Below are 24,522 nucleotides of genomic sequence, written 5' to 3'. Positions count from 1 at the left end.
TCTTTTTTAGATATAGTTCAAGAACTATATAAAACAAACATATTTAGAAACAAAATTACTTCAAAAATTAATTTTTTAAGTAATTAATTCCTGTCAGTGTAATGAAATTGGTGGAGCTCAAGAAATCTGCTGCTATCCTGTGTTCATCCTTGGCCACGCCCCCCCAGGCACCCTACATTCTAGTGTGCAGTGCTTTTACATATTTATAGATTTACAATGCAGAGTCTAAGAATGAATTATGATCACCCTGATAATTCCCATCCCGCATAGGTCACCTCCTGCTTCCAGAATGGGTAATCACATCAGGTCTAGAATGAATGTGAAGGTACCTATATGGTAATCAAAACTTACCTTAGGTAAGTATTAATCAAATAGTATTTAGAGCATCTTAGAGAGTTTTCAGGGCAGTTAGAATACTCTTAAGCCTCTCCTTCCTTGACCAAAAACAGATATTTCCCTTCCCTTTCTTTCCTTTGTTTTAAATCAGTACTAATAAAAGAAATTCAGCAAACATAGGTAAACAGAAATAACATTCAGTAGTCTGTCTTGTACATGACTCGCAATCCATTAAACAAGTCAGTGACTAACATCACTTTAGTAAACATTATAAAGACAAATTAGAAATCATTTCCTAGCTCTTTATATTTTCTGATAAAGCAACAAGTTAATAATAAGCTATTTTAACTAAAAGTATAAAGCATTTCAATTTTTCCTTGCATGTATACATTTCTAGTTATAATGTAGTGTCAATAGCTATCTTTGAAATCTGTACACTACTTCACTTCTTCAAATCATTCCTTTTTCAATTCAGGTTTTGTTTTATCAAAATGGCAACAACATTTCAAGGGCACAATTAATATTTACACTGATGTTTCAAATAAATAACTTGTCAGTTGCCAATTGAGTTTGTTTAGAATGCATGGTTAGTACAAATATAGTGTGTTGCAAAAATAATATAGCAATAACCCACGCCTGGGTGTGGGTAATGCTAAGTACACGGTTGGTGTGGTTTTGGTCCCGAGGCCGAAGCAAAGCAAAGCCAACCATGGGTAATTAGCATTACCCACACCCAGAAGTGGTTATTGCTATTATATATGACATTATTTAAGAAAAGAAACTGTTACTTTTCTTAAATAATGGCATAATAATGCCTGTTTACTGCCCTTCCGCAGATGTCTGGCATCAGCGGCAGTTCTGATGTACTGCGCGCCTGCGCAGTACATCAGAGCTGGGCAAACATGAGAAAGCAAGATCTCCGTTGCTTTTTAATCTCGCTATGTTAAATGAGTTTAACATGGCGAGACAGTTTTAAAATAAGCAGCGGACATCTCCGTTGCTTATTTACTGTCTCACTATGTTAAACTCATTTAACATAGCGAGACACTAAAAAGCAACGGAGATCTTGCTTTCTCGGCTTTTAAAACACTGTCTCACTATGTTAAATGGGTTTAACATAGCGAGACAGCTTTAAAATAAGCAACGGAGATCTCCGTTGCTTATTTTAAAGCTGTCTCGCCAGGTTAAACGCATTTAACCTAGCGCGAAAGTGTTTTAAAACGAAGTTATACTAATGGAAAAAGTCCGGGCGACCGGACCTTTTTCCATTGGTATAACTCGATTTACAATGGGCACGCTGGCCAATCAGCATGCACGTTTTGGGAGGGGTCATGGTATAATATGTATTTTTTCATGTGCTCTAGAGCCTGTCATATGCAAGTGACATATATAATGTAACATATATAGAGAAGATAGCTTATAGATTCAGGTTGTTAAAGTAAGTTATGCTTATTAATCAGGCAGTTTCATTTACATTCACAAGTAATTCGGGGACATTTCAGTTGAGTTTCCAGGAATGTGTAGTCCAATGTGAGTAATTGATTCAACTTTTCCTCATAAACATATGTCACAATTCATTAAACTAAGCAGAGTCTAACATCTATCTAATAATCATTATAAAGACAAAGAATAGTCATTTACTAGCTCTTCAAACTTTCTGATATCACAAAATGCTATTTGAACTGGAAGACTAAAACATTTCAATACTTGCTTGTGAATATATATTTTTACTTTTACTGCAGTGTCAAGAGCTGTCTTTGAAATCTATGCATTACTTCACGTCTTTCAAGTCATTCATTTTACAGTTCAGATTATATTTTGTCAAAATGTCAATAGCATTTCAAGGGCACATTTAATATTTAAACTGATATTTTAAACAAATGGCTATCAGTTACCAAGTGAGTTTGTACAGAGTGTAAGGTAACTTAAAAAATAACATGTTGCAAAAAGTAATATGTATCTTTTCATATGCTCTAGAGGCTGACAATTTCAAGTAACATATAAAATGAAACTTTTGTAGCACAGATAGCTTGTGAAATCAGCATGTTAAACTGAGTAACACTTTTTAATCAAGCAGCTACATTTTAGTGCACATGTAGTTTGGGAAAATTTCAGTTGTGTTTCCAGGAATATGTAATCCTATGAGGATAAATCATAAAATATTTACAAATAGTCCTATTATGTATTTATTTTACCTTGCTTAGGTTGTTTTTCATTTTAATAACTGAACAACATTACTTTTTCTTATTATTTGTTATCTGTGAGGCTAAATGCACTTCACAGATTCACAGTGTCTTTAGAAACTGTAGCAATTGTTTACTGTTGCTATGGCAATGCAAATAGAATCTGAAAAAAGCTTCACTTCTCTTAACCAACAGTACATTTTTCGCTCCTTTTTTATGTATTTGTTAATACTAAAAGGAAATAATTCAAAGGATATATGTACATGAATGGAACATTTCAGAGTTAATCACAAACATGTCTCCAATCCCAATAAGCATAAGAATGGCTATCATTAATCAAATAAATATTGTAATAACAATTAATTACGTTCACTATTCCAATTAGTCTACCTTAAAACTAGATTATTTTAGACTATTATTTATCTATGTATAGATAGTGAGATATTAAATATATACAGACTATATAAGTATAGTAAATAGGAGAGAATTTAGAAAGGGAGACAAGATGCAGTTAAAATAAATAATGAGAAAAGAAAGAGAAAGAAAAGAGAAAATTAAGAGAAAATACACATATACTATGTATGTTGATTTACAGTATAAATATTTTATGTGCTATATAACCCTCCTTCTGTAAAAGAAAAGTACCTTGTTTTACATACCCTAGGTAATGTGAAAACTCTCATGTGTCATCTATTTTCAAAAAATATAGATAAAGATTCCAGTAGTTACATTTGTTTTAAAATTCCAAGCAGTAAAATTGGTCCTTTAAAGTCATGTTAAAACAATTCATATCATAGTAGATGCTTTGAGAGATTTGGCTGTAACAGTATCAGTCTTTTGCTTCTTCTTTTTGACATCTGTCCAGACATTTGTTTCTTTTGTTCTCTTGAGAGAAGGTGGCATTAAATCCATATCTTCTGGTAAAGTAATCACATTATTAGTTTTAATAAATGAAGAGGCTTCCTCTAAGTCAATAAAAGTCCTCATCTCATTGGTATACAGTATTCTTATCTTAGCTGGATAATGCAAGTTGTGCCTTGATGTTATTTTGTTTCAGAAACGTTATCATTGGCCACACTTTTTTTCTTTGCTCCATTATTCGAGATGAATAGTCGTTATCAAATCTTATCAGGCTCTGTTTATATTTTAGAGGTAACTTCCTCCAAGCAGATCTTAAAATCAGTTCCTTGTCCAAGTATGAAAGAAATTTGATAATTATTGACCTAGGAGGAGATTTTGAGTTAGTGGCAGGTTTCCCAAGAGCTCTGTGTGCCCTTTCAATGTCAAAGGAAAGTCCTTCTTTTAAATTTAAAAAGTCAGGGATCCAGCTTGGTAAAAAGGAAATAATATCATTGTCTTCTGTGTTTTCAGGTAATCCAAAAATCCTGATGTTATTTCTCCTCTACCTATTTTCCAAGTCATCTACTTTATTAACCAAGCAAGTGTTTTGTTTAAGAAGCAGTTCTTTCTGTGTTTCCACTTCCTTATGTCAGCTTTCTAAGTCATTTAGAGAAACCTCTATTCCTGTTATCCTTGTCTGGTGTTGTTGTAGCATTTCCTTGAGGGTGTCAGTCTGTTTTTGACTGCTTGTTTTAAGATTTTCTAGGTTCTCTTTAAAGTCATCCATCTTCAAAGACAACTCCTGCAGGGTAGATGCCATCTGTTGTAGTTCCTTCTTTAAGGCAGTATCCTGATGAGAATTCTTTGAGTTGCTCATTTTAACAAGTGAATATATCTCCAAGCTTTTTGACAGGAAATTATTTGTAAAATTTCACCAAAGTTTTTAATTATGTAAATTAGTTCTTTATGTATAAGATTTTATACTTTGAAGAAAAAAAAAAATTCCTGTCTTATTTAACTAGTTATATGGAGCTCTAAAATACTGCTGCTTTCTGTTAGCCATTCAGGCTCCGCCCCTGCAGATGATTTCTTAAATGTATTAATGCTGTGAGGTGACTGATATTTAAAATGTAATTTGTACTTCAATTTACATGTAAATTCATAGAGCTTAAAATATTTCAGAAAGATTAGCTTAATGAGCACGGAGCGGGAGCCTCTTGGTAAAATGGGTAGTTTTGCTGGGTTACAAGTAGGAAGAGAAGGATTCTAAACATTTCGTACAGTAGAACATAGCTTTCTGATGTACATACAAGAGAGTTGTAGGTCCTTTAGGAGGAAGGCAATGGTACTTTATTTATTATCATTTATGTAACATTTGCTTCCCAGAAAAGTTTTACTGGGACAGAGCCCATTTTCAGCAGAGGCCCGGGGAGAAACACTCCAGGTACATGTCTTTAGAATGTGAGAGGAAACTAGATCATCCAGAGGAAACCCACATGAATGCAAAGAAGACATGCAGACTCTGCATAGAAGACACCACAGCTAAAAACTGAACTGGAGAACATCTTGCTGTGAGGCGACAATGATAAATGCCGGACCACTTTTCCACTGCACTACCCATAAGAGTGAAGAAATAAGGAAGTTCATAAAGAGAATAATAAAAGGACAACTTAAAGAAGTGGAAGGGATAACACAAATAAAGATTTACTGGTATATCACAATGTGAGTCACTGTAACTCTAAAATAACCATACAAATGTTATATGAAAGACAGATAATTTACAGAGACAGTTAATGTCATTCAGAATTTTTCCAAACTGATGACTCAAAGCAATTCTCAGACATGTAAAATAATCTCTTAATCTAATAAATTGTACTTAGCACTCCAGTTTTCTGCTAAATTTGTTAAAATCACCACTTTTTTAAAATACAAAACCAGTGATTCTTGCGCACTAGCTTATAATCTAGAATTATAAAAGTTGCATTTATTGTTTAAGGCTAATGAGATGAAATAAGTCCTAAAAAGAGCAAATGCAATTTAGAGAAACAGTGCAAGTGGCTGTAGAACATAGGTTTCTAGGTGTGTACCAGACCAATAAACATTGGGACCTTTTTAAGCCTAGCCATGCATTCAAAATCTCTGACAAGCTCTAGTACCCCTGGTAGTGTAAGGAGGGCTTGGAAGATGAATCATTTATAAGCAGGGGTCTGGGAGATGCATCATTGATAGGCTGCCTGTATACATTAGAGACATAGGTGCTAAACCAAGGGTGAATTTTCAGTTCTTTATCCAGTTGTCCAGGTTACTCTTGAATTGGGTTAGAGAGGAGCTCTGCTTCACAAGGATGGGGAGCTTGTTCAGAGAATGGGTAGTCTCTGATATACATTCCTGTCTCTCCAGCAGGTCCTTTTTATATCACAGGCAAGGTTGAAGTATTTAGAATCAGTAATTCTGGTGCTGTTTGTTTTATAGCTATGCAGGAGGTATATCAGAGTGATGTCCAACAATATCTTGTATGTCAGGCATAGATATAAAATAGCCTGTAGGAAACAGAATACAAGGATAGGGCTTTGAGGCAGTCTGCATAGGGCATGTTATTTATGCTCTGTATTCTTTTAGTGAGGAACCTCTGTGGATGTTCTTGTTGTTGGTTGCACCTGGTTAGATAAACCAAAAGGGGAATTGTGCAAAATGATATGTCTGATGAGTTCTGAATATGGTGGAACAATGACTTCCTTAGACCTAGATGCCATACTTTTGTTTATAAGTTCCACAACATAGAATGATTTTCTCGCTACTATTGGCACATGACTGTTAAAGGCTGGACTATATGTCCCACCAAATCCTTGATTATGGGGCCAACTCTTAGGGTGTGTTGTCAATATGGTAGTTACCAGGGGTGGCTGTCTTTCTGAACGCATTTCTTGACATTTAGTTTACACCGGTTAATTTGTCTGTTTCAGCCCTTCTTGAAGTACATTAGTGTTGTTGGGAGATTCTATGTCTGCTCCTAATTTGTAATCATTTGCAAATTTGGTCATCAAGAGGCCCTTGATGTGGGTCTTGATGTCAGAGAAGTAGATGCCATTAAGGAACAGTCACAGGACTGATCCCTGAGAGACTCCAGTGGTGTCTGGCTTTTTTGTTGAGGTAGACTCCACAACTCTTACTTTCTGGGTCCTGTCTGTGAGCCAGCTGCCTATCCACTGGGTGACATAAGGATTTATACATAACCTCCTGAGTTTATCAACAATGTCCTAGTAGGGTATTATGTAAATGCTTTGGCCAGATCAAGGTAGGCAGTGTGAATCATTTTGACCTTGTCTATTACTTTAGGGACCTTCTCAAAGAAGCCCACCCAGATGAGTAAGCATGACCTGTCCTTGACAAAACAAAACTGGGTTGGCCCCAATATGTGGAAGTTTTCTATGCCATTATTGATTTCCATGATACTTTTTTACATGCATTTTAGACTAGTGAGACTTACGGGTCTGTAGTTTCCAAGGTCCATAGATGTGGACGGAAGAACACTCTTACTGGAATAGTTATTACTCCTGGTGGTCCTGAAAAGGACTTAGCTGTTCATATGTAGTCTTGAGGAAGACTGTTTTGGCTCTTAAAGGGGCCTTTGTGGTGTGGAGAGGTGGTCCTGAAAAGAACCTATGTAGTCCTGAGGAGGACTGTTTTGGTTCTGAGAAGAACCTTTGTGGTGTGGTGGCCCTGAGGAGGACATTTGTAGTCCTAACAAGGACTTTTTGTGTAGTGCCTATTAGATAAAAGGTTGAGTTAAATCCTCTGAGCCTCCACCTGAGCAGACAAGGTCTGGCCCTGTCAACAGATATTTTTTGATCCTAAAAGGACCTTTGTCAGTCCAGATGGGCCCTCAGTAAGGTCCACAGGTAGTCCTGAAAATGACTGGTGTGCCCCCTTGTTTGTCAAGGCTGGGCTAGGTGATTTTCAGGTAGGTAGCCCTTAAAAGGACTGGTGTGCCCCCTTGTGGTTCAAGGCTGGGCTTATTTGTGGAATCTCAGTTAGTCTTTTGAGGGTCCTGAAAAGGACCTAGTTAGCCCTTGGAAGGACTGTTCAGAGTTAAAAACCTCAATCCCTTATAGGAACAGACAGAAATAAAATGATGGACAGGCCTTAGACAAAACAAAATAGGCCACAGCAAAACACACATACAACACACAACTCAAATAGCATGCAAGGTGATCACTGTGAAATAAATGAATCTTTGAGCCAGTTCCAGTCCAAAATAAATCCTTTATTCAGTCCTTGCAGGTTACAATTTTCAATATGACCTTCCTCCAAGCATTGTTCAGAGTGACTAAACCTTGTGTAGTGTGCTTACGTTTATATAAATCTAAGGGGGTGTGTCAGGTTAGACAGCCAACCATGATGGTGGGGGGGTTGGATGGGACGTTGCCTTTATTTTGTCAATCCCCCTGGTGGGTGTGGATAACCGGTTTCATCTTTCAATGAGGTCCAAATTGTTGTTTCAACCAGTGGTATTGTGTTACATTTGGTATGGATATTTCACAGAACCTTATCTCAGGTATACTACCCTTCTTTTAATCCTTTTAACCAGGTTTAGTATGTTATGATTCAACAAGTTTTAAGTGGTCCACTAGTGCCTGCATATTGTTTGTAGTTACTAGTAGAGGTGTGCCACTTAACCATTATATTTTGCAATTCTCAGGATAACAAATGACAAGTACTTGGTCCATAGATGTCCAATTTTATGCAGAGGGATGACAGTTGCTTTTCTCAATTTGTCAAGCACAAAGCCTGTTTGTAGGCTACAACTAGATAGTGATCCAAGAAGGCCTGATAGGTTGTGTTTTATGCTATTTAGAAGGCAACCTGGGGAAACTACTGTAGTAGATTCTGATGATTTATGGCTGAAGTATTCAGGGAGATATTCTGAAGTTAGTTTAGACAGTAGCTAGTCAAGCAATACTTACTGAAAAAAAATAATTAGTTTTGGTAAGAAAAATGAATAGTGGGGATTCACCTAACTGTCTACTATCTGACAACTGCTAGTGTTGTTCTCACTGCATCTTCACACTGCAGGCATATGATGTCCTGTTGCTTTTTCACTTAATCGAAGCAGAATGACAGCACTAATGTCACTAAAGAGCAGGCCACAGGCTCTTTGTTGATCCACAGTCTTGTCCCAGATGATGCTCGGATCTGTAGACTTGATCCGCAGTCTTGTCCCAGATGATGCTCGGATCTGTAGGCTTGTTGCAGCCTTTTCCTGATAGATGCTTTGAATAGCAACTAGACCAATCAGTAAAGTCCCACACAGACAGTCACTTCCCAGTCAGAGACAGTCAGGAACCAAGAGCCTACTGCTCCTTCTCTCATTAGGAACAAAACAGTAGCACAAGTTCGAGGGTGGCTGCTATGAAACAGTTACAGGTTCATAGATTCATTGGTTCACAGGTAAGCACTAGGCTAGCTGCCCTTGCAGGCCATTTTAAGCCTAGCAAATTTCCCTTTTTATGCTCATATTAACCTATCCCATTAGGTTAGAGATTAACCTTATCCATCCCATGTTCAATAATTATGTATTACTCCAAATGAGAATAAATGGGATCATAACATACATAGCCTGAGGGGACCCATGCATGGGATAGATCATTCAGGAGCTACCTCTATCTATTAGTAGTACAGGGGCAGTTCTTAGGTAAATTTTCTATTTACCATCCAGAGATCCAAGTTGCACTTAAATATGGACAAGGACGAACTTTGTTTTATGTGGATGGGGAGTCTGTTCTAGAGCAGTGGTAAACTTTGTGAGATATACCTGTCCCTCCAAACCATTCTGTTGATGTTGCAGAAGAGGTTTAGTTCCCTAGACTGAGTATTTCTGATGCCATTTGACTTAACTACAGTTGTCAGTGTGGTAGTTCCCTGGGTCAGATAACTTCCCAAAGCATTTTTTTTACATTTAGTTTATGATTTTGACACCAGTTATTTATTTTGGACAAACCTTCCTGCGAGATGGCTAAGTCATTTGGGTATTCAATAACTGCTCCTTGCTTAAAGTCATCCACAAACTCAGTCAGCCAGAGCCCTTTGGCATTGGCTATTACTTTAGAAAAGTACATGCCAAACAGCAGAGGACTCAAGTGGTGACTGGTCTCTTTGTGGAGGTAACTTCCCCTACTTTGATTTCCTGCATCCTTTCTGTGAGTCAGTTAACAATCCAGCGGGTGACATAGGGGTCTATTCCCTCTTTAATTAGCTTTTTCAATCTGCCTGAGTGGGGAATTGTGTCAAAAGCTTTGGCCAGGTCAAGGTATCTGGTGTTAATGTTTTGCCTTCATCCATTCCTTTGGTGACCTTTTCAAAAAAATCCAGCAGGTTGAGTAAGCATGGCCTTTCCTTAACAGGTCCTGAGACTGGTCCAGTGTTTTGAAGTTCTATATGTCCTGAATGATTAGGTTCATAATAAGTCTTTGCATATGAGGCTAGTCAAACTTATGGGTCTGTAATTGCCTGTTTTATTTATTTATATAATTTATTTATTTTTATATGTTATTTGTCAATTGCCTGTTAATGTTTTCAGACGTCTGGTGATCAGCAGTCTCCAGGAAATAATGTCTCCTTCTCTCACCAGGAACAAAACAGAAACACTGACCCCAAGATGATTACTGAGAAGTGGAAAGGGGCCTCTCCAATGATTGGTGGTCTTGGACCTGGTGTTGCAAATTTGAAAAGTAAGAGAGAAAAAATGCGATTATATCCTAAAAGTTGCAGCGTGCACTAAGAAGTTAGATAGATAGATATGAAAGAGGAGGGCAACTCAAGCTTTGGCAGTCTAAGGGGAGCGCTAATAATTTTAGAATAGCAAGATGGATTGGATAGCAGTGGACACTCAGTATTCTGAAATATGAAACATCGTGGGAGGGCAAATAAAGTGAAATGGCTTAAGGGGGAGTGAATTCACAAAATAATAATTTTGTGCTTACTAATAATACCCAATAGCCAATAAGAGAGGAGAGGGAATTAATTATGTTCTCAAACTCACACAAGGGGCTGACAACTAGAAAGACAGTGAGTTTAAAAACACAAGAGACTGTGGGAAAAAATCTAATTTCTGTGTGCCTCACCAGAGACACAGCTTTGGTTTATTTTCTAGTTTAAATATGCAGTAGAAAACAGAATGCAATTAAAATATTGTGTAATGAAAATACACCACAAATAGTTAAATACTAAGCAATTCAGTCTCCTAATCAGTAACTACACAGTGGCCAAAAGTGAAAATCAGACTCTGTACCTTTTGCCTGAGGGGTATACACATTAACCATTAAACCAACCCCCAACTCATATATGCCTTCCTCTACAAAGGGGAGGGCATTGTACAACCCATGTTTAAATGGACAGTGAATTGTGCATAAAGGCAGCTACACAATTTAGAGGCAGACATACCAGACACCAGAGAAATCAGTGACAATTTTGTTGCAATAGAGAAATCAACACTTTCATAATGGACTGATGGTGTGTGATAACTGTAATAAAACACACATACACATAGACAACCCTCCCAGAAACTTCAGATACACAGATGTCCAAACATGTTACACCTCAGACATATAGTAGAAGCTGAAATCAATATGACATATATATAAAAACAGCAGCACATAGCAATGCATTCACATAGACCATGCACATGATGCCTAGTGACACTACTGCCCTTACTGGTAATACTGCCATTATGCAGATCAGCCAGAATGTTGTAGTATTGGGGAGTCATGTATTACATGTGCTGCAAAACAGCAACCCAGAAGTAACAAGTCTGCTGTATTGCATGGCACTGATGTTACCTCATACAGTACAAAGGTATAAAAGTATACAAATTCTACACTGTCTCCTGGAATGGGCATTGAGGTAAATCAGTGCAAAATATTTCATGAACTGCTTCCATCACCACTGCATATCAGGTGGTGTATGTTGAGCACTGTCCATTCTGAGTGCCTTTTAAAGGTTAATACTAATATATTAGAGGATGTCATGGGTTTGCAACAAGCCATACAGGCATGTGCTTTCAACATTTAATCATTTTTTTTTTTTTTGGCAGGAAGAAAAGAGATACAGTTTGAACACCTGACTTACAGTGAAAAACATTCACTTTACCAGTATAGTAGCTGAGGAGTACACCATCATGCTTTTTACACCTGCGGTACCATCTCTAGAAATAATATGTCAGGAGTATACTTATTAAGTATGCATTATTTATAGCTAATTTAGTGACCTTGTTTGAAGTTAGATCACTGGTTTGTTTTCTGGTGGCAGGAGAAAGCAATTTGTACTACCTCCAGGTGTGCTAGCTATTAGGTGACTCATAGTGTACTGCTGTTGGTTGGTGTGCTCTAGGGAGCCATTCCTTGCCATTTCCCTATGTTTTTAAGCAGGCATTTTAGTGTAGTGTACTTAGTGACATTGTGCAGCATTGCTCACTTTACAGCCACAGGCAGCTTGACCTGTATCTATTGTGGCATCTCCTCTATCTCCCCAAAACTCAGCATTACTAGTGATATTTACAAGTGCCCATAGCTGCCAATAGCTGCTCAATGAGTCACAGCATGCACTTGGGGTGCAGACATATCATCCAAGCAACCCTTAGCTGATCTGCATTCTACATTGCTTACAGTTCACAGTTGTCAACTCAGCCTTCTAGTGCCCATAATTTGCAAGGAATGGCACAAGACATGATAATCCCAAACATTTAATCTTATTATTTATTAGCATTTAACTACACATAGTGCGTATGTTGTAGATTAAACTGTGTGATGGACCATTAAGAAGCATTCCAGTCAGTGGGCATGTGCATATAAGTACTGAGCACGTGCAAGGAGGAGCGCCATTTTGAGTGAGCAGCCAGAGTGAGATCATGCATGTATGTAGTCAGTCAGTTAGATAGTTCAAGTTCAATGTTCCTGCCATCCATCCTGATGTGTTTGTATACAATAAACTACTTCAATGAACACCCAAGCCTCAACATCTTCTTATTGTACACAAGATGAGTGGCATGGATTCAGAAGTGGGATCCAGAGTCACAGCCATGAGGCAATTGGTTAGAAGTGGAAGAAGATATAGGAGTGGATCTTCCCAACTGCTCAAATGACTTACAAAACAGGTCAGAAAAAAATTCCAGGTACTAGAACTCACTTAAATGATTTCTTTAAATGTAAAACGAAGTACTTAGAATGCTCAAAACTAATTTCTTATTAAACAAAATGTCCGAAACTAAGATATATTGATAAATATATTTGAAATAATTACGAAAATGTTTGAAACAATATCTGAATTGCATAAAATCTATAAAAAAGTGAAAACAACCATATTTCTTCACTATGTACTACTTTTTCATATTAACTAAAGCTATTCAAAGTATCTGAAGTGTGCAAAGTGTTTACAAGTGTGTGCAGTATTACAGTGCAGTTATTTTGCAAAGTGCAGTTATTTCAAAGAATATTTAACAGAGTACAGTCTTTCAAAGAGCTTATTGTGCATTTGAATATTATTACAAGTACCTTGTGTGTATACATGTTCATACATAATTACAAGGGCCAAGATTGCATTGTGTTTTATAATAGCAGAAGATTTTTGCAGACTTGCACCGCTTGTGTTTAATAACAATATTGCAGAAAATTGGAGAGTGCTTGAGCAGGATTATGATATTTTCATACAGGCTGCTTTTTCTGACAAAGGCACACATACAAAAGCATTTATTCTGTTTATTAACTGATTCAGAGGCCATTGAAAGAGAGTGCTCATTTGTGTATACACCTGCTGTGTTTGCAGGGTAAGGGGAAGACCACCATATTGTGGTACCAGCTGAAACTCAGGAAGACCCTGAGTGCTTGAAATGTAAATTTAGAGAAATGTGTAACCCCCAGATGAATATTACAATGGGAAGGGACTTATTTTACACACGAGATCAAAAGCCTGGTGAAACATTTGCAGCATATATAACTGACTTGAGAAATAAAGCTAAAACGTGCAGATCTGTGATTTGAGGGATGAGTTGATAAAGGACAGGCTTGTGTGTGGCATTAATAATGACACAGTGAGAAAGATTTTGCTTTGAGACAGTGATTTGGCATTAAATAAGGCCATTGAGATTTGTCAGATATAAGAGGTTACAGAAAGGCACACAAGTATGCTTACAATGAGAATTGCTGCAGTAGACACAGTGACAGACAAACCTCATGTAGATAGTATGCAGCATGAGGTTAAAAGATACTGACCAAAGGGTGGAGTTGCCACAGCCCCAACTTCAATAAATCCCAGAGCTACTTCAGTAAGGTCTAAGGTGCATGCAGCAAAGCACATGGGGTGACTCAACAAAACCCTTAGCAAACCTCATAGTCATCTGTCGTAATTGTGGTGGTAATCATGAACCCAAATAAGAAAAGTGCTTAGCTTTTCGTTAGTAGTGTCATTCTTGCAATAAGTGGAATCATTTCAAAATAGTTTTAAATCAAATAAGGCATATTCTTTTGTTAAAAGATGGTATTCCAAGAAGCAAGTTGATCACTTAGAAAGCTGTGACCCTACTTTTTATGTTGATGGTGTGTCTGTGCTTGGTGAAACAGTCAGTGCAGTAGATTTCTGGGCAAAGAACAAAATCTTTTGTAATGTTTGGATTAATAGAAGTCCTGTAGAGCTCAAAGTAGATACTGGCTCAAAGTGCAATGTTATGCCAGCAGAAACATTTGCTAGAGTAAAAGTTACAGAACATCTTGATTTGACAAAGTGTGTGAAGCTTGTTCCTTATGGTGGTGAAGAGATTCAAATCGAAGGCTCAGTAGTGCTTTCATGTTACTCTCCTGGGAACAGCTATGAACTGCAGTTTTACGTAGTTGAAAGACATGTGCAGTCATTGGTGGGCTTCGAAGATAGTTTGAAAATGGGACTGATTTCACTTAATGAAGAGATCCACCATGTAAGCTTAAATGACAACAGCTCAAATTTTACCCAAACTATTTTTTCTGAGTATGCTGATATTTTTTGCAGACAAACTAGGCAAACTACCAGTTGTGTTCTCCTTGAAGTTAGACTCAGAGGTCATCCCAGTTATCAGACCAGCACAGAAAGTACCAGTAGCTATGAAGAACAGCGTCAAAGCTGAGCTAGTCAAAATGGTGCAGCTGGGAGTAATTTGTCCAGTAGAAGAACCTACTGAATGGGTATCCTCCATGTTAGTAGCTCATAAGGAAAGCTGAGATGATATCAGAATATGTATTGAGCCAAGAGATTTGAACAAAGCATTAAAAAGGCCTCATCATCCAATCCGCACAAAGAGGTTGCTGCCCTCATGCCAAATGCCACTGTTTTTTTCTATCTTAAATGTGAGTTTATTTTGGAAAATTTTGCTTGACCAAAAATCTTCATTGTTAACCCCATTTGGTACACCATTTGGAAGATAGAGGCTTCTGAGAATGCCATTTGGAATAAAGTCTTTCAGTGTGCAATGGAAGAATTTTTTTGGGCTATCCATGTGCTATTAGAGTAGATGATATTCTAGTAGGAGGCAATGGTGAAGTTGAACATAACAGAAACCCCAGGAAAATTCTGGAAAGAGCACATAAAGTAATTAAGCAACTTTTAAGCTGATTCATCAGAAGTGCAAATTCAGGCTACAAGAAGTTACTTATGATGGTCATTTGTTTACCAGTTCAGGCTTACGACCAGAATCTTCCAAGCAAACAGCAATTATCAAGATGCCAGCTCCGGATAATGTTAAAGCCCTCCAACTTTTTTTGGCACGATCAGCTATCTAGGCAAGTTCCTTCCAGATTTAAGCCAACTTTCAGCACCGCTAAGAGAGCTGACATGCAAAGATGTAATTTGGTCATGGTCAGAACAGCACCAAAGAGCAGTTGATGTCCTGAGACAGAAAATTGTTAGTCCACCAACTTTCAGCTACTATGATGTTCACAAACCAGTTACTCTTTCCTGTGATGCTTCTAAGTTGGGTCAAGGTGAAGTCATTCTTCAAGAGGGTAGACCAGTAGCTTATCCTCTGAGAACTCTTACCCAAACTGAGATGCAGTATGCCCAGATTGAGAAATAGCTTTTGGTAATTGTCTTTGCATGTTCGAAGTTTCATGATTCTATTTATGGCCATCCTATCCAGATCGAAATTGATCACCAACCTTTAGTCACTATTTTGAGTAAGCCTATGCATTTGGCTCCTGCCAGATTGCACCGCATAATGCTCAAATTGCAGAAGTACAATTTCAGTCTTGTTTACACAAAAGGCAAACTTCTTTATCCTGCTGATACCTTATCCAGATTGTCCATAAAAAAACACAAAACTGCACAACAATGAGCATCTTGATTTTGAGGTCACGGAAGTGAGAAATTCTTCTTCCACACATCTTGATGAACTCTGAGCTCACACAGCTTTAGATCCAATTCTCCAGAAGTTAAATATCTTTATCAGTTGAGGATGGCATTCAAACAATCTTGTTTACCAGTTGAAATGCAGCAATATTTTCCATACAGGGATGAGATTTTGTCAGAAAATGGTCTTCTTCTTTTGGCTTTTCCCAGTTAGGGGTCACCACAGCATATCACCTGTCTGCTCATAATTGGCAGTGGTGTTTTTACAGTGTTGAGTTGCCAGCTCGGCACTCAACCTTCTACAGAAGGCACACACATGCACACACTCACACCTGGGGACAATTTTAGAGTGTCCAGTCCATCGACAGCATGTCTTTGGGATGTGGGAGGAAACCGGAGCACCCGGAGGAAACCCATGTGACCACAGGGAGGACATGCAGACTCCACACAGAAGGCACCCCAGCCAAGGTTCGAACCAGAGAACCTCTTGCTGTAAGGCCGTAACATTAACTGCTGCACCACCATGGCCACCCTTTGTCAGACAATGGTATCATCATGAAAATTCCTAAAGTGATTGTTCCAAAATCCTTGCAACAAGAGTACATTCAGATCTTCTATAGTGGCCACTCAGGAACTGATTCTACCAAAAGAAGTGTGAGAGGACTAGATTTTGGCCTTCTATGTCAAGAGATATTGAGAAAGGACTTTCATCTTGTTCAGTATGTAATAGTACAATGCCACATCAACAAAAAGAACAACTTCAGTTAGGTCAAATTCCTGAACTACCTTGATCAACAGTAGCGGCAGACATTTTTGAGTGGAATAGTCAACATTACTTGGTGTTAGTAGACTCTTATTCAAATTGGTTTGAGATTGACCTTTTTCCCAACCTAACTTCCAGTACTGTAATTACTAAGGTGAAGAGACATTTTTCTGTCCATGGTAGTCCACACAGAGTTGTTTCTTAAGTTCGTAGGTGTTTACTAGGCTAATGACCACAAGGGGCTTTTTAAGCCTAGTCATGCATCCCAAATCTCTGACAAGTTCTGATATCCTTGATAAGTGTATGCAGGGGTTTGGGAGATGAACCATTTACAGGTTACCTGTGTCCATTAGAGGCATAGGTGCTAAACCAGGGATGAATTTCTGGTTTCGCATCCAATTATCCAAGTTCCACTTGAATTGGGTTAGGGAGGAACTCTGCCTCACATGAATGGGGAGCCTGTTCCATAGACATAGTAGTCTCTGGAATACATATCTATCTCTCCAGCAGGACCTATTTATATCACAGGCAAAGTTTATGCCTTTAGAATCGGTAAATCTGGTGCTGTTTGTTTTGTGGATATGCAGGAGGTTCATCAGAGTGGGGTCTGACAGTGCCCTGTATGCCAGGTATAGATCTCCCCTCAAAAGCCTTTAGGAGCTAGAATACAGGGATATGGCCTTGAGGATCTATATTATATCATTGAATGCTTAAAAAAGTGAATGATGAATAATCAAGCCCATGTAAGCGAAAGCTTATAATCTTGAAAGCTCAGAACAGTGATTTTTTTCCAAGGGAAAAAAATCGCTGTTCCAAAAAAAAAAAAAAAAAATTGAAAGAATACATAAAGTGGGGGGCTTTAACCCCCACACCCCACAATGTGGGTAGCTGTGGCCCCCACACCCCCCTACTTAAATATACCAACTCCGAGATCACACTACAGTGCCAAAAATGGCAAAGTAACCGAAGCAGCCAAGCAAGTTCTTTCCCTGGGAAAGAATCTGCTTAAAAGCCACTCACTATTTTTCGTTTTCATTGTTTTAAGTTCGACCAAGACGCATTCAATAGAATGCGTCATCGGACATCTAAAAGGAACCTGGCCTTGAGGCGGCCTACATAGGACATTTTATTAACAACCTGTATTCTTTTAGTGAGGAACCTCTGTGGACATTCCAATTGTTGGATATGCCTGGTTGGGTACATACCAAAGGGGGCATTGTACTCAATGATGGTCTGATGAATGCCGAATGCAGTGGAATAATGACATCCTTTTACTTAGATGCCATACCTTTATTTATCAGTTGTGCAATATAGAATGATTTCCTCACCACTGGAGACACATGATGGTCAAAGGCTAGATTACTATCTATGTGTGTCCCAAAATCTCTGACTACTGGGTCAACTTTAAGGTGTGAGTTGTCAATATGATAGTTACCAGGGATGGATGACTTCCCAAAGGATACTTGTATGCAATTCTTGGCATTTAATTTTAGTCCATGGCTCTGACACCAGTTGTTTGTCTGTCTCAGAACCTCCTGGAGAACATTTGTGTCAGTGTGAGATTCAGTGACAACTCTTAATTTGCAATCATCTGCAAATTTAGTCATCCAGAGACCACTGACATTGGCCATGACTTCTGAAAAGTAAATGCCAAAAAGGAGCAGTCCAAGGACTGATCCCTGAGGGACTCCACTTGTGACTAGCCTCTTTGTAGAGGTGGACTCCCCAATTCTAACTTTCTGGATCCTGCCTGTAAGTCAGTTGGCTATCCACCGGGTGACATACGGGTTTGTACCTAACCTCTTGAGTTTGTCAACAATGCCTGAGTGGGATATTGTGTCAAATGCCTTGGCCAGGTCAAGGTAGGCAGTGTGAACAATTTTGCCCTCATCCATTGCTTTGGTGACCGTCTCAAAGAAGTCCACCAGGTTGGGTAGGCATGATTTCTGACAATGGTGCACAGTTTACCAATCAGCAGTTCAAGAAATTTGCAGAAGCGTGGGACTTTGTTCATACTATGAGTACTCCTGAATACCCTCAGTCAAATGGCTTGGATGAACGTGCAGTTCAAAGTGCAAAACAGCTGTTAGAGAAATCTAGATGTGACAATACCGATGTTTTTCTAAACTTGTTAAATCTCAGAAACATTCCTTGTGATAATCATCTTGGTTCATCATCCCAGAGACTTATGTTGAGACAAACCAGAACCACACTACCAATCACCAGTAATTTATTGGTTCCATGTGCTAAGAACAACAAAGCAATAAAAGCCCAACTGTTGAAGAAGCATTTGTCCCAGAAATATTACTATGATAAAACCAGCAAACCACTCAGTGCATTGAAAAAAAGGGGAGATAGTGAAGATACAGATCCCAAAACCTAGTTCTAGATACACGGCAACCTCAACATGACTATTGTTTTCTTTATTAGTTTCTGTATAATTGCATGTCTATTGAAATATCATTGCTTATATGAGACAACTCAGAAAAGAGGGAGGATGTAGATTAGAGAGTGTGATGTACCTTTAAGAAGCATTCCAGTCAGTGGGCACGTGCATATAAGTACTGAGCACGTGTAAGCAAGAGTGCCATTTTGAGTGAGCAACCAAAGTGAGAGCATGCATGTATGTAGTCAGTCAGTTAGTTAAAGTTCAGTGTTCCTGCCATCCATCCTGATGTATTTGTATACAATAAATTACTTAAATGAACATCCAAGCCTAAACGTCTTCTTATTGTACAGAAGACGAAAGATGTGTGTGTGTGTGTGTGTGTGTGTGTGTGTGTGTGTGTATTTAGTGTAATCCTCTTTAATCTTCCTTATTTTTTAGCAGTCTGTCTATCCCAACAAAATCTTCTTTATTTTTCTCACTACTTATTAATAGCTATCTATAGTTAGTCTGTGTTAGTGTAGCCTTCCTTGAGAAAATCCACATAGTTACACAATCCCTATAAATTGTCTAATTTAGCTACATCGTTACATCCCGACATAAACTTGCCCCATAAACTAGCTCTTACTTATGTATAGTTACTCTGTGTTTTCAGATTAAGTCCCCCGAATCACTGGACAGCAAAGCAATGTCAGCCTGCTTGTTTCTTTTTTATTGCCATACTTATAGCACTTGGTATCATTAGGCAGTGTAGTAACTGTTAAATGCTTGAGGCAATAAACAATAAACATTTTATCTGTGAGAGGTGCAAATTTTAAATTAATCTGAAGGGCTTCCTTTTACATCAAGCAAGGACTGTGAGCAAACCACATTTCTGCCACAAGGTAAACAAAATTACACCAAAATGCCCTGTGATGATGCTGTAAAAAAGTCCTTGCCTAAGCCTCCTAGATCCGTAAAGACTAGGTGCCAGTAGAAAAATCATCATCTCATCCATTTCAGGCAAACATTCTTCAAAGAGTCAACAAGAGTCTAATCACTTACAAGCTACTATGCCAAACCACTACTAATTAAATTTTTTAGTGATCACTATCTCTGTAATTAGACACATAGCTTCTCATAGGTAGGTAGTCACAGAACTTTACCACTAAGCCACTCACTAGGTTAGACAAATATATGGAAATGATGAGTTGCCTTTCAGGTGTCAGGATTTCTGACATCTCAGTGGGTGTTAAGACCCATTCACCTGACAAATATGAGTATGGCATGGTGGTAGCCTACGTGGAAGTAAACAACCTGGGATGCAAAACCGTGAGGGTTTGCAGAGGAACACGTTGAAGCTCTCCATGCATGTCATAAAGGCAGGCAATACAGCGGCCATGAGTGAAATCTTTCCCTCTCCAAGAATGATGCCTAGGTACAAATAAAAGATAACTGGCTTTAACAATTAGTTAAGTAGTTGGTGTCATTCTAGGGAGATTTAGTATGTGTCAACATAGGATCACATTTGTGGCAGTCCTACTTGATTCACAAAGGATGACATTCATCTCTCATTCCAAGGCTGTACCAGAATGTCTAAAGCCTTTATTGCCCCAGAGTGTCTTTGGTAGAGCAATATATATTCCAAGTCCCTGATCAGGTCACACTTATATTTAGGAAATCCATCATCATGAGGGAGGACAAGAACTTACCTTAGAGAAAGATTAAGTTGATTCCTCAAATCTGTTGATAGATCAACAAAATACCTTAGAATATTTTTAATTCTCAGCATGTGTTCCCAATAGCATTGAGATCCACTGTTATACATCCTACAGTTTATGTTTACTCCTTAAGTATATTACCAAGATAAAACACTGTCAAATAGCCTTAAATAAACACTCCTAGGTGAATATGTGCCACAGAAATGAATATGTCATTGAAATGTCTCATTCAAAACTATTCCCTCTTCCTCAGAAGATTGTCTGCTCATTTGTTGCACTAAGTTATTCCATATCTTTGAACAGGAGTTTCAAAACACACGTATGTTTAGAAGATTGGAGTATATATACTTTATTAGGGTTACTGACCCTAAGTAATTGTGTGTGTGTGTGTGTGTGTGTGTGTGTGTGTGTGTGTGTGTGTGTGTTTATGATATCATCTCTCCTTCTTCTGTTCTGTTAGCTGTACTCAGGTAAAATTACTTTCCTAACCCAAAGTGCATATAGTTTTTTTATACTAAGTTGGGTGAAAATCTTTAGTTTTTCTCAAAAGGAAGATTGAAAATTGCATGCTGTTTCTGCAAAAATATTCTCAGGATCCTCTGGACCATCATATTGCAAGAAATAACATATTGCAAGGTAGTAAATATCTTAGCCTTTTGCTTGAAAGCCATAGCAAAGTCTGCTATAAGCTTAATGATAGGTCTTCTGCCATAAATCTCTTAATGTTTGAGCAATGGACAAAATAACCAAGGTTTCTACATGTGAGGTTTCCATGATATGTAGGAAAAACATCATTAATTCACAAGATTTCTTATACATGGTAAAACAAGAGATGCACATGCCATGCCTCTGCTTTTCTGGGGAATGGTTCATACTACTAACCCTAGGCTTTCAGAGTGTCTACATATACATTGGACGTTTTGATTGCCAATTTCTGACAACTGTGCCATGGCACGGGGCATATAAAGCAGTTATAAAGTCTTTTGATAAAGTACCTGCTTGACTGTGATGAAATTATATTCCATAAAAAAGTTATAATATGGTCTGTTTCTTTCCATTTGTTTAACTGAACATCAAGCAGCTCCAGAACTCATTGTAGTTTTTTTTTCTTTCTAGGGCCTACCAAGATAGTGAAAACTGGTGGTGTTCAACTAAAATGGCAGGCTATCACTGAAGTCTGGGGTGGAGTTAAAAGAGTGAGAGAGACAATAGATGTATTTGCATTAATTAATTAATTAATTAATTAATTAATTAATTAATTAATTAATTAATTAATTAAAGTTATTTAGTTATATAACCATTGGAGCTATTATAAATTAATAGACATCACTCCCTCCAGGAAACACTACTGTAAAATTATCACTAAATAGCCTGCAAAGAAGTAACATCTTCTTTCTTTGTTTTACCCCGATATGGAGATCAGTCAGTAAATCTTTGAGTAGGGCAGCCAGAAGTGCAGTCATCAGTATGGATAGAATATGTACCCTAGAAAAGTACTGGCTTATAACTTGATTTATCAGGAGAGGTTTTGAGATAAAATGTTCCACTTCCACTAGAGCTGTCACCCTGTAGTAAATGTTTTTCATGGGGTTAATTAGCTTTTTTAGGTAGACTATAGTACTGCAATACCTATAAACACCTTATAATCTAGACTGAACATAAGGTAGGTCAGTAATCCCTCCCCAGGGATGACTATTTTCAGTCAGTGTAATGTAAGTACTCATGATTAGGATTATTGATTTTCATTAAGATGAGAAAGCCCTCCCTGGCATTACTATTTGTCATGTTTGCCATAGTAATCTCACAATCATTGGAGAATGTTAGGAATAGTTCACCTGGTAGGACATTTGTGAGTGGAACCTCCAATGGCTGCTGTCACATAATCTGAAGTATTATGTTTGCCTTCATAACCATGTCTGAAAGATTTGTCTTCTTTTCATCTTGGAGCAGTGGAGAGGGGAACTGTTGCAAGGGGCAAGGACTACCTCTAAGTGGCTGTCTTCAAAGGACATTAAAAAAGAAGAAAAAAACAGCAAATGTATCAAAATACCCTCAAAATACTTGTCCTGTTATACTGTTGTCCATCAATTGCAGGTCCTTTAGGAATGAATGTGTCCCTGACTAAACTTGTTGTTGTCAGTGATGGCCTGCATGCAATTTATATTCTATATCCTTTTTATATCTTAAATTCCTTGCCCATTCTGCCTGCACAAATTATAAGAACAATTCATAATGCATTTTGTAATGATCTAGCATCTAGGACCATGTTTTCATAAGATCATCTGGACTGTTCAGCATTCAAGCTTGCACACACCAAGATTACCTTGACAGTCCAGAAGCTTACTGAGCATTCAGAAAGTATAGCACACTTAACTAAATGACTAACCAACTCTAGTAACAAACACTGTAGTCCTCAGAGTAATCAGATAATGGTATAAGGTGAGGGGGCTTTGCCAATACATTCAGTAGTCAAAGGAAATAAGTCTCTTCTGTCTGCTGGTAAAGATGTTGCAAAATTGTCTTGGATTCATGAGACTATGTTACCAGTAGCAGTACCTCTGCAACCCACTTCTGTCAGTAGGCAGATCAATTTATTTCCTCTTCTGTACTGAGCAATTTATGAGACATTAGGAAGTCCAATACCTACTTTATACTGTCAGATGTTTTGAAGACATCCTGAAACAAACTTATAAATAAACTCAACACAATGCTGGACTTTTAATCTTTGAAGAACACTAAGGACTAATTATAATGTTCTACATTATGGTAATGAACTTTGAGTTTTGCCCTATCTTGTTATAGCCTGTAAGCATTTCCTGTTGTGAAACAGACCACACCATCCAAAGAATTATCTTTATTCATACAGATGCACAGGACAAGACTCTCCAGAATGTTGCTTGGATATTGACATTGGGCCCTGGTTTGAATTGCGGGGACCTATGTGCCCTCTTAATTCAAATCCACTGGAGAATATCAAATTTTGGATATCCAGGTCAAGAATATATCTCTAATGCACTTTCTCTCACAGCCTTCATTCATGCCAACATTTCTTAAACTGTACTTTCTTTTCAAAATGTCCTGGTTATCAATACGTTTTTGCAGTTTTTGAGCGTGAGAATGAAGCAACAGGACCTGAGTTTTGGCTTATTTACTTACAAAAAAATCATATCTGTGATGGCCATGTTAAAATATGAAATTTGTTCTTTGTTTCTAGCACTATTGTTTTTAAATCAGAAGACTGGAAGTGGGCATGATTCAGATAGTTTTAGAGACCTGTGGCTGGAGAGTCTATGCATTCTAAAATGACTCATAGTGCACAACTCTGTTAATGGCAATCTCCTTCAATTGCCACCTTTGGGGATGTGCTGTCCAATAAATCGTACATGTGGTTTCCCTCTCAAATGATAGCTTCTTAGAAATATTTAAGCAAATCCTCCTTTTTTTGTGAGAAGTCCATTTAAAAGGCATTCAGATCCAGTAAAGGACAGATTAAGGCTTCCAGTTGCCACAGTACTATATGATATTAGCAATAATTCTGTATTCTGATTTATTCCCCAGAGCTTATGTTCAGAGCTGCTTTCATCATCTCTGCTGGTACCAAATGCAATTTTTGCTTTATTTAGTTCACTAATGGGATCTACTGCTGGTGCCAGATATTTTTCTTTTTGTATATATTTGCTGGCTGTTGTCACGCATATGCAGTTCCCAGTTTTAATTACTTACGTGTGAATGAATCGTAAAGTATGGGACCTGATATTAGTTTTGTTATGCCAAGTTTTTGAAGTTTTCTTTATTTTCATTATTTGATCATTAATGTAGTAGTCCTAGCTATATGAGATTATATCCTGCATAGGATATAACAACTGTCCATGTGTCTTGACCATGGCAGCATGAGCAGATCTTTAGAAGATCAGAGATACGCCATTCAGAGCTGCTCTTGCGGTTTTTGAG

The sequence above is a fragment of the Protopterus annectens genome, chromosome 13.part0, assembly GCF_019279795.1.
Source record: "Protopterus annectens isolate FY-2018-M chromosome 13.part0, PAN1.0, whole genome shotgun sequence".
In the NCBI taxonomy this organism is placed as follows: Eukaryota; Metazoa; Chordata; order Ceratodontiformes; family Protopteridae; genus Protopterus; species Protopterus annectens.
Note: the sequence above shows the minus strand (reverse complement) of the source record.